The sequence below is a fragment of the Bactrocera tryoni genome, chromosome 5 (genome assembly GCF_016617805.1).
Source record: "Bactrocera tryoni isolate S06 chromosome 5, CSIRO_BtryS06_freeze2, whole genome shotgun sequence".
Taxonomy (NCBI): domain Eukaryota; kingdom Metazoa; phylum Arthropoda; class Insecta; order Diptera; family Tephritidae; genus Bactrocera; species Bactrocera tryoni.
Genome location: NC_052503.1, coordinates 57,964,629 through 57,973,132, shown reverse-complemented (window position 1 = coordinate 57,973,132; position 8,504 = coordinate 57,964,629).

Sequence of the window (8,504 nt, the reverse complement as noted above, 5' to 3'; positions counted from 1 at the left end):
TGATTTTTTTATTTTATTAATGTACATATGTATACTTAAGATACAGAAAATTCCAATTCGTTCCTCTGAATATTTTCAAAGTTACAAGCAAATTTGAAAATACGTTTCAGAGTGTTTGGAAGTGCATTCCAAAATTTAAACGCTTTTTTTTCAAAATGGTGTTTTCAAAGTTGGTGTCCAAAAATTACTAGGAAACGGCTAAACCAAATAGTCTCAAATTTTAACAAGAGCTTCTTAAACATATTTTCTAGTAATTAATATAAATTTTTTATTTAATAAATAAATATTTTTTTATAAGCTATTTAAGTACGAAATCTTGGTTAAAAATCATTTTTTTAGAAACCACCATTATGTCAAAAAAATTTTATTTTGCTTATTCCTCCAATTATCTACTAGATTTAACATTACTTTAACGAAAACAGTTTTTTTTAATTTGAGAGAATAGAGTCCAGAGATACATATAGCTGTCACCGCAAATGTCTTTTTTGAGAGGAGATCTCGGAGATCAGCTGAAATTCCTTTCCAAATAAATATTTTTTCTAATACTAAGTCTTAAAATACAGTGACACGTATACAAGTTTTTCGAAAAAATTACATCTTTCGCATGCAAACGAGTTCAAATTCAAAAACAAAGATATTTTACAACTTATTTTCTAACATATAGCCGACAATTAAAATCTGCAACTCACATTCGTTACAATGTCTCATCCAGACATTGCACCTTTATAAATAGGAGGTTTGCGCTTGAGGTTAAAGGGGGTCTTTTTCAAAAATGTGATTTTGAGAACTTTACTTCTTCTATAAAAAAAGGCTATGACCATAGCTGTCTTCGATTCGCTATTTCCCTGCACGATAACCTTATGTGCTGCTCTCTTGTCAAAAAAGTACATTTAATAACAAAAATGAAGTGGTCGAGCTGAATTTTTACTAGAGATACCTTAGATACCTCATCAAAGTGGTTTAACCTCTATCTTCAATGCTAAATGCTATCAACTTTTGTTTCGCATATTTTAGATATTTTCTATTGTGTATGGCTTAAATGACAAATTATTCTCAAAAATGAAAATCGAAGATTATGTTTTTTATTTTTAGAAACTTTAGGCTAAATAAATTATAATTGTTTATAGTAAACAAAACTAAAGAGTTACTAAAACGCTTTCTGATGCTTAAAGAAAGATGGCTTCACTAAAGAGAGGAGCACAGCTGCGCATGCGTCAGAGCGTTTGTTTGAGCATCTAGTATAGTTTGTTCGATTCGTTTCTGTTCAAAATTTGTTTGTACAAATGCCTCCCAAGTCTGCATGCCCCTGTCGCCTTCGCAACAATAGTTTAGTCTGACGCTGATCTCTAGTTTCTTTCTACCTTTTCTTCATTTCAGAAGTTTTCATATATGATATCCATTGCATAGCAGGGTTCTGGCTCTAGCAGCCTAGTGGTCACAACAGAGCGGACTAATTCGTTGACCGTTTCTATCGACTAAAGTGTCAACATTTATTTAACAACGTAAAAGACTTTACTCATAATGCTTTAGTTATAGCAACTTTCCTTTTTTACATTCTTTTCAACACCATATTTATTCCAATGCTTATTGAAACTCCGATAGAGAAGTTTTCCCTTAGCAAAAATTATAACCAAATGATATATGTATACCCAGAGCGTCTGTGCTTTAAGCGTATATCTACTACGTCTTGTCACATATATTGAATATACTCTCCTCTATAACATCTGTAGAATGTCGTATATTCTAAGTTCGATCGCAGTCTTTGTCGTTATTGTATTGGAACTTTACACATTTTGGTATGTGATTTTATGTACGACTACTTTGAGATGGTTCAATGCTCATAATTATATATCAATACATATACATACATATGTATATGTATGACAATTACTGTACGTGACTCGGTATAGAAAACATTTTACTCTCTACTTTTAGTATACAGTTTCATAGACATACATACATATAAAAATACTAAAAATGATCTCGTTTAGTATAGATGTACTTATGAATTAATTATAATTAGCAGTGATATCTTTAAAAATATGGTTATTAAGCCTGCTTTTCCGTTATATACTTTTATTTAATTAGCCACACCTAACTTGGTGAACAGACGTTGACCAGAAACCGACCATTATGGGTCCGTCCCGCCTGGATTTTTTCATTATTTTATTACACAACATGTCCTTGCATTTTACGGGAGACACATATTTCAGAGGGGTGGTGTCGATTCGCCCATTTTCGCAGTAGTTTCAACGGTCATGCTGACTGTTATACCGCAACCTCCACTCCCTCCGCTTATCGTCGAGGGTTGCTTATTCGTTTAAACTTATTTCGCAACTAATCTGCTACTATAGTGCGTCCGGTTATCCCGGCCGCTCAACGACGGTGACTATTCCCACTGGGAATTTAAAGTTCCTCCGTGTGTTTTTTTAATTTTTTATGAGTTTTATATTTTTATACTCTCGCAACAAAGTTGCTAAGGAGAGTATTATAGTTTTGTTCACATAACGGTTGTTTGTAAGTCCTAAAACTAAAAGAGTCAGATATAGGGTTATATATGTATTCCAAAGTGATCAGGGTGACGAGTAGAGTTGAAATCCGGATGTCTGTCTTTCCGTCCGTCTGTCCGTCCTTCGGCTCCATAAGAAGGTTAAGTTCGAAGATGGGCAAAATCGGCCTACTACCACGCCCACAAAATGGCGAAAACCGAAAACCTATAAAGTGTCATAACTAAGCCATAAATAAAGATATTAAAGTGAAATTTGGCACAAAGGATCGCATTAGAAAGGGGCATATTTGGACGTAATTTTTTTGGAAAAGTGGGCATGGCCCCGCCCCCTACTAAGTTTTTTGTACATATCTCGGAAACTACTATAGCTATGTCAACCAAACTCTATTGAGTCGTTTCCTTCAGACATTTCCATATACAGTTCAAAAATGGAAGAAATCGGATAATAACCACGCTCGCCTCCCATACAAAGGTTATGTTGAAAATCACTAAAAGTGCGTTAACCGACTAACAAAAAACGTCAGAAACACTAAATTTTACGGAAGAAATGGCAGAAGGAAGCTGCACCCAGGCTGCTTTTTTTGAAAATTGAAAATGGGCGTGGCGTCGCCCACTTATGGACCAAAAACCATATCTCAGGAACTACCAGACCGATTTCAATGAAGTTCGGTATATAATATTTTCTCAACACCCTGATGATATGTACGAAATATGGGAGAAATCGGTTTACAACCACGCCTTCTTCCAATATAACGCAATTTTGAATTCCATCTGATGCCTTCTCTGTATAATATATGTATACATTAGGATCCAATGATGATAGCGGAATAAAACTTTACACAAATACGGTATTTGAAAAATATGTAAATGACGGATAATGAAATCTCGATTATCACTTTATCATGCGAGAGTATAAAATGTTCGGTGACACTCGAACTTAGCCCTTCCTTACTTGATTGTTTACAGTTCAAACAAATATATTTTACCCATTAAGAAAAAGGTTTACGATCTTGGACTTTCCTTCTTCTCCTTTTACAATGCAAGTAAGGAAATATCACCGACGGCGTGACCTTTACGACCGAAGCCGCAACTGGAAATGTGTCGTTCTCTTCAATGTATGTAGTTCAAGCTACCGTCACGGTGTAGGAAAGCGGTAATTTTTTTGCCGTTCTTGATCAGTTGCACTCTCACTTGCGATTAGCAGAGTTAGGCAGTTTAGCTTCAACGCCAACTTTTCCAAGTACGGTGCTCTACGCATGTGATGTTGCTCCAAAAGTATTGGCCTTACATCTGGTTCTCAAATTAGATTTTTTATAGTCAGCACAGCACAACGCTGATCATGGAGGAGTGCGGAGACCTCTTGGCTTGCTCATAATTTCCTAACTTTCTTAAACAGTGGCGGAAATAAAAGTTCTATCATTCTTTATCTGTACATATAAAATAAAAGCTAAAGCTACCCCTAAGTCAACACGCATACAAATGTTAAGCCAATTGAGAACTCTCCACCGTCGCTGCCTGTTGGATCGGGGCTCTTTGAACCAAAATGCCAACACAATAGTTACGCGACACCGTGGCTCCGCTAACTTAGCCTGGCGTGACGTGCCATTTGTGTCAATTTTAATAAAATAATTCTAACATACAAGTACATACATACATATATCACATATGTATGTACATGTGTATAAAAACCTTCATTAGTTGCATGGTATGTGCTATTGAACGGGCAGGAAAATGCGGGAATAATGGACGCAAACGAAATTCCATAAAACCATGTTAGTTGTTGATCACTCCGCTACTGCTGTACTTTATAGGTTTTGTTCTTGTAACAGTTGTTGTTCCACATAATTGTTGCTTTAGCTAATTCAGAATCTGGTTGCTTGTGAGTAGGTTTCCCCACATTTGTGCCACTCTGAGTAATTCACCACATCAAAACTGTGGCAAATGCCATCAATGTTGTTGCTTTTGGCATTGTTGCCGTTCTTGCCATTTTTTACTGAACGAAACAATCCACAAGATCCCCCCCTGCTGCCGTTGTTCAACTCTCTTCGCCTACTGACATTACACGGATGTATACACACACCCTTACCCACACGCACATGCAACGGATTTTATAATGATAATGCCAAATGTACTAAATTATAAGAATGCTGGCACTACTAAATAACAATAACAACAACAATAAGCTCACATAACAATTGCTGTACGCGCTGGCACTTAAGAAGCCACTTCCGTTAGCAATTTACAAACGACTACATCCACACACACACACAGATGTGCAGTGCGGTCGAGAATGTAGAACAAAAGCGGCTGCGGCTGTGGCAGTGGCAACGTCAACAATAAAAGCGTACAGTGAGCGAATCATCTGTCCATCAGCTCGGCCGCATTAGATGCATGGATGTGGCTTATGGGCACGAAATTTTTAGCGGTCGTTGCGAAGATGAACGACGAAGGTGGTGGCGGCAATGACGCGACCGTTTCTGCCACATTAAGATCTCTTCAATTGGCTTGATTAAACGTCGGAGGGCTGACGACTCATTCAAAAATAATTGTTAGAACTATTCGTGAACTCATTTCATTGTGGAGATTGCATTTAAATTGATGAAGCATACATTGGAATTTTATTAGCCTAAAAATATTATTGCAAAAGAGAGAATAGTAATAGTATCCATATGTACTTGTATGTATGAATATTCGGTAGTAAAAATGCATTTTCTACTTAATAATTTGATGAGAAATGGCTTGGTTGTTTCCATCATTTTATTTTCGTAGATAAACAGAGTCTCCCAAAATCAACGCAAGACTTAAAAATGCCGCCATTTCCATTAATCTTCTCAGTTAAAACACTATTCCGACCATATTTTGTTTGAAATTTCCGAACTTGGCGGTCGCTTTCATTATTTTTGAAATATTGTTAATAATGAAGATATGTTGTTCTATAGTGTAACGCTAAATTTTCTCTAAGCCTACATTGTCAGCTGTCGATTTGTTTTTTTATACTCGCGCAACAAAGTTGCTAAGGAGGGTATTATAGTTTTGTTCACATAACGGTTGTTTGTAAGTCCTAAAACTAAAAGATTCAGATATAGGGTTATATATATAAATCCGGATATCTGTCTGTCCGTCCGTCCGTCTGTCCTTCCGTCCGTTCAAACTGTAACTTAAGTAAAAATTGAGATATCATTATGAAACTTGGTACACGTCTTTCTTGGCTTCATAAGAAGGTTAAGTTCGAAGATGGGCAAAATCGGCCTACTACCACGCCCACAAAATGGCGAAAACCGAAAACCTATAAAGTGTCATAACTAAGCCATAAATAAAGATATTAAAGTGAAATTTGGTACAAAGGATCGCATTAGAAAGGGGCATATTTGGACGTAATTTTCTTGGAAAAATGGGCGTGGCCCCGCCCCCTACTAAGTTTTTTGTACATATCTCGGAAACTACTACAGCTATGTCAAAAAAACTCTACAGAGTCGTTTCCTTTAGGCATTTCCATATACAATTCAAAAATGGAAGAAATCATATAATAACCACGCCCACCTCCCATACAAAGGTTATGTTGAAAATCACTAAAAGTGCGTTAACCGACTAACAAAAAACGTCAGAAACACTAAATTTTACGGAAGAAATGGCAGAAGGAAGCTGCACCCAGGCTGCTTTTTTTAAAAATTGAAAATGGGCGTGGCGTCGCCCACTTATGGACCAAAAACCATATCTCAGGAACTACTCAACCGATTTCAATAAAATTGTACATGTACAAAATATGGGTGAAATCGGTTTACAACCACGCCTTCTTCCAATATAACGCTATTTTGAATTCCATCTGATGCGTTCTCTGTATAATATATACATACATTAGGAACAAATGATGATAGCGGAATAAAACTTTACAAAAATACGGTATTTGAAAAATATGTAAATGACGGATAATGAAATCTCGATTATCACTTTATCATGCGAGAGTATAAAATGTTCGGTGACACCCGAACTTAGCCCTTCCTTACTTGTTTTATATGATTTCATCTAACGGTGAGCAGTGCTGCGCCCACTGTTACTTTCATACCCGATCCTATAAAGCTCTTTCCCACCATTTCGGTTGTGAAGTTTAATGCTCGTGGCGCTTTTATTCAGTGAGTTATCGTACTTTTAGCAGTTATGCACATAACAGTTATATGGGGCGTGTTCCTGGATATTATCTGATTATACCCATTTTCACTGCATATGAAGAGGTGCCAAAAAAACTTCTCAGCAAGTTTGGTTAAGTTGGCTTCACCGGTTTGGAAGATACATATGTACATAAGTAAGTACATATGTACATTAAATCATTGATGGCGGGCCGACTTCTCTTGAGAGATGGGAATATGTATGTAGACAGCTGTATGTAGATTTGCAGACAGCAGTTACATACATTTATGTGTAAATCTAACAAAAATTGCGATTTTCTATAAAATAATAAATACTGAAGAAATAATCCTAGAACTATTATTAAAAACTAGCAGTTCCTTAATATTCAATGTATGGATTTAATTTTCCTGAACTTGTTAACAACATTTTTTTTCTGTTGAAATTAACGATTCCGCACAAGCGAAAAAAATTGCTAGCTCTCTTTCGCATTTTTTCGCCGCGGCTATCAAACTAGCATCAACCCTCGACTTTATGCGCTCTTCGTTTAACGTCAGCAGCTAAATTCCTCGTTTCGCAGTATGAAATTAGGCCGGTCGATTGAAAATTCTCTACCATAAATGAAATGAGAGCAACAGCGCCAACAAGCACCAAGTTATAACTGTACATGGCAATGGAAATGAGTTTTAAATATTTACTGCAGAACATTGGACCCTCTTGCGCACAAGGCTCACAACACGTTCGTACACAGTTCAGCAATGTGTATACGAAGACGACAGAAATGGTTTTCTGTATATACATATTTATGTTAAATGTATGCGTTTTTCAGTACGTACGAAGTACTTTATATGGTTAGTTGACTGAGACGCTGCGCAGCCAAGCCAGCTATAGTGATGGCTAAGCACACATGCGCAGCAAATGTTCCGCACGAATGAGGGTTGAGAGGGCTGCAATTGCAGTAAGCCGTTGGTAATTTGGCATGTCGACAGATATGAATGTGGTGGCTTCAGAAAATTTGGTTCGCTTCTTTTAATTTATCTCCGGAGGTTTCTGGGCGCGAGAAATTCATATTCAATGCTTACTAATACTCGCGTAAATATGTACATATGTATGTATGTTTGTCTGTATAAAAAAATGGTTATATGTATGTAAGTACGGCCATATATAGTACATATTTATCTCGGTTGCAGGGATTCACTGAGTTTTTAATTTTTGTTGCTGCGAGAGAGCAGCAAGAATTGTTATTTCTGAAGTCTCATAATGAAGACTTACATACATAGATTGTCAACAAACAAATTTGTAATTTTGAATACAGCTAGTTACTTGAAGAAAAATTTATTCAAACAAATCTTTCCATAATTTTTTGAGTTACGGACAGAATGAGAGGACGAGAGAAAGATTTACTTAAAATACAATTCCAGAACAAAACAGATGCAATTGGCTTGATTTACAATTTTGAATATAAACAGTGGTTTATATTTGTAAGACATACGTATGTATGTACATACATATGTATGTATGTACATATGTACACATGTACATACATACATATATCCATCGAAGGAATTTGCATTGACAATTAGTGAAATCTGGGAAATCAATTTAGAAAGAGTCTCTTTGAGCTTTTCGAATATGTGTACGTATTCAAAGGGTATAATATTTAAGTATATCAACAGTAATACATTTTAATCGTCCTTTGGTTTTATTACACAGGGCTAACAAAAACGGTTTGGTTTGGTGCAGCTCCTTCTCCATCCTGCCTTAGATACTATAAACTTAATTGCTATTATTAGATTTTTGCTCACAGCTACAATTCTTATTTGCATTTTTTCTGGTTTTACGGTTTAATTCAAAATCCGATAATCACTTTTAT